Source organism: Ictidomys tridecemlineatus, chromosome 9, assembly GCF_052094955.1.
Source record: "Ictidomys tridecemlineatus isolate mIctTri1 chromosome 9, mIctTri1.hap1, whole genome shotgun sequence".
In the NCBI taxonomy this organism is placed as follows: domain Eukaryota; kingdom Metazoa; phylum Chordata; class Mammalia; order Rodentia; family Sciuridae; genus Ictidomys; species Ictidomys tridecemlineatus.
In genome coordinates this window covers 55130893-55141182 of record NC_135485.1, presented here as the reverse complement: position 1 = coordinate 55141182, position 10290 = coordinate 55130893, and positions in this window count along the sequence as shown.

The window sequence follows — 10290 nt, the reverse complement described above, 5'->3', positions numbered from 1 at the left end:
AAGAACATGATAACAACAGCATTAGTTATGAAGAAATAACAGAAAGACATTAGTCATGGAGCACTACTTAGGAAGAACTGAAATGTAGTTTTATGAAGCAAACTATATACAGCTTAGCTGAGCACAGGCAAGTATCTCAAAACTTTTCCCAGAACCTGGTTCATAGTCAATTTTCTGAATGAATGATGAATATATAATATATGTTCAAAGACAAGAGTTTAAGGCAGAGGAAGAGGCTCCACTTGGCAAACCCCAGGTTCTATGAGCTTTGAGATCTTTGTAACTTTACAAACCATATTTCTGGTTTCGTTCTCATATATGCATAACTTGCAAGCCTGGATAATCCAGCTTTTTCATCTTAACAAAAGGTTAGAAGGAACTTACAGAAATTGCCTGGCAAATAGTATGCCTTTACTAAATCAGAAAAATATAAATAAGTACATAACAACAAATAGTAAGTACACATCAAGCCAGAGATATATTATATCAGCCACCAACACAATGGGATGTTAATGACAGTAAACCAGGAGTAACAACCTCACTGTCAGCCCAGTCCTATTTGGACGTTTTCTCTGATACAGTGCTGGTTCTGTATCATCCCTTAATCTCCTTCCATATTTTTCCTTACCAAGCAGATCTCTGCTGTTCTGTGCCTTGTGAGCAGAAAGGTAGCACAGATTCATGTGGATCTGGGGACTGGTTTGAATGTTTGTCCTGCCACTTATGAACTGCATGACTTTGAATGAACTCTTTTAATTTTTCTGAGCTTTATTTTCATCATCTATAATGATCATCATTTTATAGTAGATGAAAATAATACTAAACAATGATCATTTTATAGATGATGAAAGTAACAGTCCCTCCTTCTTGATTAAATAAAGGCTAAATAAATTAATAAGTTTAAATGGCTCAGAATAGGACCTGGAGCAGAGTAGAACTCAATTAATGAGCATTTTATTTATTTATTTAAGAAACATGTTAAGTCTGCACACCAGACACTATTTTTTGATGGGAATAGTCAGCAGCAAGAAACAGTCCAACCATTCTTGCTGAGCCTACCAGTCGCCTCAGCCATCACCACATGGTCTGAAGGATGTTGTGATGAGTAGAGTAAAAAGAAGACATCTGATATCTTTGGAGAGGTCAGTAAGGCTTCCTAGAGGATGCAACATTTTAGGAAAGACTTGAAAAAGTTGGAGGTAGGCTGAATAAAGAGGGAAAAAGAGAGTTCCAGGGATGTAAAAGGCAGTGGAAAGGCCCACTGGTGAGGAAGAGCAAGGAGTACTGAAGGAATGGGAAGAAATGCAGTTTCAAAGAGCAAAGCTTAAAAATGAGGGAACTTATTAAATAGAGGGTTTTCAGACAAGGTTGGCAAGAGCCACATCTCAAAGACCTTTTAAATTGAGTTTACAGATCATCCTAGGGCAATAGGGGACTATAAAAGGAAGCACATAAAAGTCACATTTTTATTTTGAAACTGTCTCTATTGTTAGAAAAGAGGGAAAGGCTGAGATAAGTAGACCAATTAGGAAGCTGTTCCAATAACGTGACCCAGTAAGTGGCATGGATGAGATTGGTGATAACAGGAACGGGAAATGAGAGGGGTAGCTAAAGTTAAGTATTATGAATGAGATAAAATCAAAGTGACTACATAGCAGAGTACAGGTCTAATTTTGTGTATACTGAGTTTAAGAAAGAGTTTAAGATAGAATGACCAGTTTACCCAAACAGTCTTGGTAGATGCCTGTTAACTTAATATCATAATTAACCAGTCTTCCTTTTCACTACAGAAACACTTGATGATCTTTTGGATAGTGTGGTCTGTCCCTGGAACAAGACTGAGAAGATGGAGGTTTTAGAGTCATGACTTCCAGAGGGTTGTAGCCGTGTGGGTAGATGAGAGAGATTATAGTGAAGAGAGGAACCTTGAGAGACCAGCATTCCAGAAGATAAAGAGGAGCTTTGAACCAGAGTTTGTATACGAACTGCAAACAATCCTCAATCCATATGTGTCATTGCCCAAAGTTTTGTCTAAAGTACAGAGTTCACATCAAATACCTTCCATTGCTCTAATTCTGATTCTGTTTGCTTTTTCATAAATCCCCGAAACTGCTCACTAGCAACATGGCATGGTAAACTGGACTTTGATATCAGAAAGATTCTAATCTTGACTGTGTCTTTTATTAGCCAGATGACGTTAGAAAAATAATTTACCTGTTTGATTCTTTATTTCCTCAAATAAATCATAAAAATAATGTTTCCCCTCCATTTTACTTCCATGAATAGATAAAATAATGTATTTTATATGCTGACACCTACAGGCATTTTATTAAAAATAACACTACTAGCATTGGTATTAATGTTAAATATTAGCTATATTTTTTTCTCAGAACAGTTTAGTTGAATACGTGGTTTGCTAGAAAATGCCTTCTCTTCTTTCATGCTTATCAGGGGTCCATGTCATTTCCATGTGTACTGGTGTGACTGGTTTGTTGTTTGAAAGTGTATTTTCTTTTTAATTTCTACTCCCCTTTCCCTTCAGTGCTTGTAAAAACTGAACCCACCCTTTAAGGCCTGTAGCTAATTCTCCACAAGCAAATCTCTGATTACTCCTGAACTAGAGAAGGGCCCTCCCACCTTTCACAAGTTTCAGCATTGTTTAGGTTGCCTTCTCGTGGAAATTCTTACTTGACCTTTATTCATAGTCATTTGTGAGCTAGTCATTTTTCCTGAATAGTTAACTTCTTGAATTCAGTGACTCATCTTTGTGATTCTTATGTTGCTTAGCACATCTTACACAGGCCTGATCTTTATAAATATAAATTAAATGGTGCTGAAAAAAAATTATTGTCAAAATTTATGCACTGATTGTTCTTATTCTTTGACCAAATGAATGATATCATATTCATCTTGCTATAAAACATTACTGAAATGTTTGTATTCATATTTTCTATAATAATCATGGTTCAGATCAGCACAGATCTGAGAAGGGAATGGTACCTAGGGTCTTGAGGTAAAGTCATTGAGCTTGGTTGCCAGTTGCAGAGCTTAAAATTAACTCTGTGGGTGTTGGGGTTGTGGCTCAATGGCATAGCACTTGCCTCACATGTATGAGGAACTGGGTTCAATCCTCAGTGCCACATAAAAGTAAACAAACAAAAAAATAAAGATATTGTGTTCATGTATAACCAAACCAAATTTTTTTTTAAAAAAAATTAACTCTGTGTAGAGCAGATATAGTCCAAAGGTCAACAGGATGGTTAACCCCAAATCCTTTAACCCACTAGGACCTTCTTGTGCCTTAAGATTTATTTACATTTATCCTAATAAAAATGTAATGTTTCATCCATCTATGGGGGGGTGGACAGAATAACCACCACTATAGCTTCATTTCCAAGAACTTTGGGATAAGGACTGTCTGCATTTATCCTTGACTTCTTTAAGCACTCATTCTCCAGTGCTGTTAAATTCTCTTTACCTGTCTTTTACTTGCTATCTCTTCTCTGTCCTGAACTCCATATTGGATACCCCCTCAATCACTTTTTCAAAGATATACCAATACAAGTTTGCATCAAAGAACTAGAAATCAAGCATGAAAATATCTTTTCAGCTGTATAAATACCATCAGTTCTTCACATAGAGCTTCCTGCCTGGTTACTTTTTCCTTAATTCTTCCCATATAGCCCTGGTTTTCACATTCCCTCTCCTCATTCTGATTTAAGCAGAAAAAACAATCCTCCCCTCTGTTTAATTTGATCCCATCTAGATTATGCTCTAGAGGTGATTTCACCTTTCACATTTTCTGTCAAAGTATTTTGCTAACACACACAAAAAGACTGTTTTCCTTCATCAAAGTGTTTTACCTTTGATTTTTAGGGGGGTGCTTTTTTTTTCCTTCCTCTACACCAGGAACAGAGAAAAAGGGGTCAGAGTCACATTAGGCAATCGATCTGCTTGTCAAACTTAAAAGGAAAAAATGTCTCAAGTTCAATAAGGTGAAACAACCCATCAATATAGGTTAAGCAGAGATACAGAAAAGTAAATGAAAGACCAATTGGAAATAAGTTTCACCAAAAGTAAGTTTTATTAACAGCATTAGTTTTTATCTGGGTTGTCTGCTTATGATAGGCTAAGCATGGGTCCTTCTAGAGCAGAACTGGTTTGCATACTCAAATCATAAACTACCTGAGGGAAGCACCATGTTTTGAAAGTGTCTCCTAAAATCCTAGATTAATAAATTGCACAGAAAAATCCTTCCTAAGTACATGTAATGACTTTTTCATATGAAGACCCTTTCTTCTCCTATTCTGTAGCTATGACACAGTACAAAAAATGACAAAAGGAATGTCTGGTCTTATATCATCATCAGCATAACCACTGGTCCCCCCTCTTTTTTTAGTATTTTTGTCTGTAAAACCACAACAAAATAAAATGTATTTCTCTGGGTGCCATTCTGGGCAGTCCAAGATCAAAGTATGAGCAGATTCAATGTATGGTAAAGGTCTATTCTCTATATATGGTGCCATCATGATGCCCACATGGCAGAATGGATGGAAAGGCAAAAATAGCTAGAACATGCCCTTTAACCTCTTTTTTTAGAAGTACTTAATGTATTCATAAGTGTTCTGCCTTGTGACTTAATCACATCCAAAAATGTTCTATGTGTCATACTGTGTATTAGGTCCCAATATATGAATTTTTAGAGGGACACATACATTCAAATATAGCACTTAACAAAATTAAGTGATAGCCCATTGTTATAGGTGATTCAGAAAAATCCCCTCCATAGTCCAGAAAGTTCACACTGTTGTGGACTATTTGTGTACCCCTAGAACTCATTTGTTAAAGTCTTAATTCCCATTGTGATGGCACATTTCAGAGATAATTATAGTTAGGGCTTTGTGGTAAAATTAGTTCCTTCCTAAGAAGAGACATCAGGAAGATACCTTGATTTATGAGGCAACAGCAAAAAGAAGGTCATATATAAACTAGTAAGAAAACCCTCACCAAAAAAATGACCTTTTCTAGAATCTTTACTTTAAATTTTTGAGTCTACAAAACTGAGAAAATAAATTTCCTTTATTTGTCACCTAGGCTGCAGTATCTTTTTATGGCAGTCTGAGCAGAATAAGACACACACACACACACACACACACACACACAAACACACACAAACACATACACAACCTATCAATATTCTTCTCATGTGAAATACATGACTTCAAAGCTTAATTATCTATCATTATTAAGCAAATTATACCATTTCCCAGAACATAGACATTGTATTTCTAAACAAGTCCTCTTTATTTAGAAAAATGCTCTTACTTATCAGGTACTATAGAAAACATAACATATGTGCAAGCATTCTGTGGTAATTAGGAAATATGTAACATTTAACTGTGGCTTCAGAATTTCTGCCATGAGAGAAATAATAAAGAGATTCATAATGCATTTGCACTCCCATCCTCAATATTTTGTGGTCATCCTTATATTGAGTCAGTTTTATTTCAAATAATTCATCATGACAAAGTTAACAAAGCCAGCTCTGTCATCTATAATGTTCTAAGTATAGAAGAGTCAATCCTTCAGGCAGTGAGAAGAAGTAGAGGAGTTAATACCTACCTAGTGATAGTGGTATTCTATAATAGTTAGTGGTATTTTTTTAATATTGAAATTTTAAATATTAAGGGATTGTCTTTCCCATAGGGCAGAGTCATCTTAATTTTGTATATGTTATCCTTAATAGCCATTGGAGTTAAATTCTGTACTCCATTCATTTTTAGCCTTTGCATAGTGCTCTTGTGCCAACGCTCAAAACTTGGACTAATATTAATGGAAACTTGAGAGTGTATATCTACCTTGCTGGGGTCCCTTTTGATTATTGGAAGAGGCATGTGACTCCTGATACTCAATTGTGTAGCTCTTCAAATCACCAACCAAATTAATCCACTTGAGGTGGGTGAGGGCCTTTCTGCACTCAAACAGGATGGGCTCCTTCTCTCTCATTTCTAACACTTCAGTCACTCAACTCCTTACTTCCCAGTGATACTGACTCCTTAATTCAAATCTTCTCTTGAGACTCCTAAGACCAGATTTTTAAGGAGTCAATCTGTAGAGAATAGATATCATTTGCCTAAATAAATAAAGAAAGAAATTTGGAAAAAACATAACTGTGTAACCTGAGTGAAGAGAAAAAGTAATGGAAAGTGACCTACCACTTGCAATCAACATTTTTAAGTTATTGATCAGATAACTGCTCCATTGTCTAGTGTTGAAGAAATAACACCAGGTTCACAGGAATTCAATAAATTGAACAAGATGCTATTATTCCACCTATCCATCAATTATCTTAAGTAGCATTTTATTAAATGATACAAATCTTTCATTAGAAGATTTTTCCTTTCCCAAGATATATCTCAAAATATTAAAGTACTTTCTTTGGTGCCAGGCAAGTATTCATCTATTTATTCATCAATTACTCACCCAAGAGAGGTAATCTGAATAACCCTAGATCAATTAGAGTGATGCAAAAGTGAAACCACCATATGGTACATTACTAGGTCTGACAGTTTTGAATATTCAGTTCATGATAAATTTAATTTAGGGGTAATTTTCATTATTTCACATATTTAAATAAACTTATTATTATTATCTTAAAGCACAAATTTTCATGATCCAAAATGCATGCAATTTAATTTGCCATATTTTCTACTTTGGAAGTCCAGGAGTAAGTTATGATTCTGTGATTTAAAGTTTGTGTGATTGCACTATGATGCTGTGACTGCCTCAATATCACCAGACAATAGGAATATTTCAGCTCCATTATAATCTTATGGAACCACCATTGTATATGTATACTATCTTTAACTAAAACCTTGTAATACAATGCACGACTATACTTTCTTCTTCACTATCAAATCCATCACATTCTTGGCTAATTTTTGTATTTCTTATCTCAAGAAAAATGTAGCAACATCTTAATGGTTTTGGGAATATGTTTGTATTGAAATAAATAAATCTTCTTGTCCCTACAGTTCTCTATTATCATTTATTTAATTTAATGCTGGTTACATCATTATTTATGACCATTTTCATTGGTTATGCTACCCATGAATTCAGGCTTTTAATCACTCGATGAGAACTACAAGTGCAAGTCTGTAATCATAGTAAATTTATCTTTAAGTTTTTTTAGCAAAAATAAAGAACAACACATCTTCTAACCAGGTTTTCCTCTAAACTTTTAATCCTAAGAATCACTATCACAGAATCATGAAATGTGATCCCTTTCAGTGATCATTTCACTCCTACCTTATATAGCTGCCAAAAAGAGGATAGATGAAGGCCTATAGTAAAATGAGAAAACTCATCACTTTACTGTAAGAGATATTTCTGGGGCTTAAGACCAACCTGGGGAAGTACAATGTAACAACGTAAAGCCAAGAGAGGACATAAACTAGAAGGTCCCACTGACATGGCTGATCAATGGTCTCCAAAGCTCTTGGAAGAGATGGTCAAGTCCACCCCTAAAAACTTCAAGACACTTAATGTGGAGCTTGTGGAGAGATTGAAGTGACCATCCTGGATGCCATTGGTAGATTGCATTGGGCAAAAGACCCATACCACCTACCCGAACTGTCCATAGAGGCTGCTCTGCTGAAATACAGGAAAGAAGTGCTGAATAGGTCAGCTTAAGTCCAAGAGTCAGTCAAAGCCAGAAACCTAAATTCATCTTTTGTTCAATGTCAAATCACCTGCCCTAACTTCAGAAGAGGGTAAAGCATAAATGAAGCTGATATAAGTAACTTTGAAAAACAATGTTTTGACTGAAAACTCTAAGGCTAAAGACATAAATACTAAATTACATAAATACTAAAGTACATAAATACTAAATACTGTGCTTTATGTGGTAAATTTGATTTTCATGGAGGCGTGGATCAATAATTCTGAAACTCCTTCTCAAGTACCCTAGACTTGAACAGATAAGTAAATAGAGGGTAGAGAGAGATTAGCCCTTTTATCAAAGGAGGGTGTTACAAATGGACAAGGATAAGGGCAGGAATAAATTTGTAGTTCTGAATTAGGATCAGAGACATCAGTAATGACTTCATATTTACCTATGTAGATAGATAAAGAGATGCAATTATTCATGAGTGTATATTTATATAAGGATTAGTATACATATCTAAATTTCTTAGCTCTAGAAGCAGTGATACATCATTAGCAGTGAATACAGCCAGTACTCATATCTTTGTAATACCATTTTTTAATAAAAAGAACCAGGCTTCCTTTGGAGAAATGGCTATTTCAGGCACCCGAGAAGGGAAACTATAAAATGAATTCTCAGCATATTATAATGCTAGGAAGGAAAAGGTACTCAAAAAACAAAGTATGGGGGCATGTTAGAGGGATACAGGAGTCAAACTGAAAGTAGTCTCAGTAACAAAATCTGGAATAATTTGAGCAATAAGAAATGTAGCATTGGATCATAGCCCAAAGTATAAGACAAATATAGATGAGCTTACATTGATATAAACAACTGAATAAATAAATAACAAAACTTTCTTACAGAAAAATTCTAAATAATTTATGTAGAATTCCAGAAGCCAAATCCCCAGCCCTCATTCATTTGAGTATAAACTGAATTTACTTACTCACTTCCCCAAACTAGAATATGTAATGGAGGAAACTAACATTACAACGGAGAAACATGGTGAAGTGATCAATCGAACATCTCTAATGACAGAGCACACTGATATCATATCATGTGCCCCCTGATATAAGAATAGCTTTTCACACACAGGTCCACACAATCAGTGGGCCTATACCATATCGGTGGTCCAGTATCCTGCATCATACAGCAGAATAAATACTGGGACAGACAGACAAGGGATTGATACATCTTCCAGGCCACCTTTTTGGAACCAGAGCCAGGCCCCAGACTCCTTGTGCTCAGACTGTCTGATTTTCTCTAGGAATCTGGCTGACCCTATAGGAAGCAGGAAAAACTGGGGCTCAAGGAATGTGCATTTGGAACATATTTTCCCCAAAAGTTATAAGTCCCCCTTGGATGCCAGTGACTGGAAGTGCTGGCAATGCCATCCAGAGAAGCTACCTAGACTAGTCTCATCTGGGTACAGCTCAGGGGCAGTATCTTGCTCAGAATTTTCAGGTCAGCCTCTCAGGTCTTCAGTTAGAGACCCCAGTCTTCATTCTCCCCTCTAGGCTCTTTCCTGCTTTGGGGATGGTTGCAACAAATGTGTTAAGTGTTTGTTTCATTTGACCTGAGGCCAAAGTAGGGGTTGCACAGGGATGGGGGCAGGGGATGTGGGAGCACAGAACTTAACAAGAAAAGAAGGGAACTTTTTTTTTTTTAAATTTGTGCAAGCATCAGTCTTCAAATGAAACTATAAAGCACTATTTATTAAAAACAAGTTGTGAAATAGTAAGCAAGTCAATATAAAATGTTCAAAGTAATAAGACTAGGTAAAAGTACAGGGTGAGTAATTACTTCCGGGAAAAAGGAAAAGAGGCCCAGATTGGGTATAGCATCTCAACTTCTTTACAAGAAATTTATAAAGACGCTTGTACTTCAATTAGTGCAATATAGTTTAATCACTCCTGGGTATAAGTTCCTCCAGATCACCCAACCCCTTCTTCCAATAATGCTTCTCTAAAACTTATTATGTGTTTCATGTATTGGAATTCTAAATTGTCTTAAATTTCTCCAAGAAAGACGTGCTTTTTAAATTTAATTAGCCACCTTTAAAGTCATCTCCATCTCTTTTGTCCCTCCCTTGTAGTCAGAGAGTCCCAGTAGTAAAAAGGAAGGAATAGGCTGTAAATGCCCTACCGCTGCCACAGGTGTTATTCTTTCATAATGTTAAAATGCTATTTTGAATGTTTATAACCCATAACTCGGATGAGAATTAACTTTTCTTTTCATGAAGTAGCCTCTAAGGAACTAGAAGTTCTCTGCTGAAGTGGGGTGAGAGACAGAAAATGAGAAACTTTCACAGATCCACAAAATTTTCAGGATGGAAACACACATTTGGAAAATAACAGTCCTGGACCACAATATTAGATTCTTTTATTTTTCATTAATTATAATATAGAGCAAAGAGGACAAATATTTGAAGAAAGCTATGTTTCTTAGAATGTCGATTTTTACACCAACAGAAAAGACAAACAGATGAATAAAGTCTTAGTCTCTTTCTCTTCTTTTCTAGGCAGGCTGAAAAACAAAAGGAGAAAACAGAGGATTATTTATAAGATATCATATATTTTTCCAAT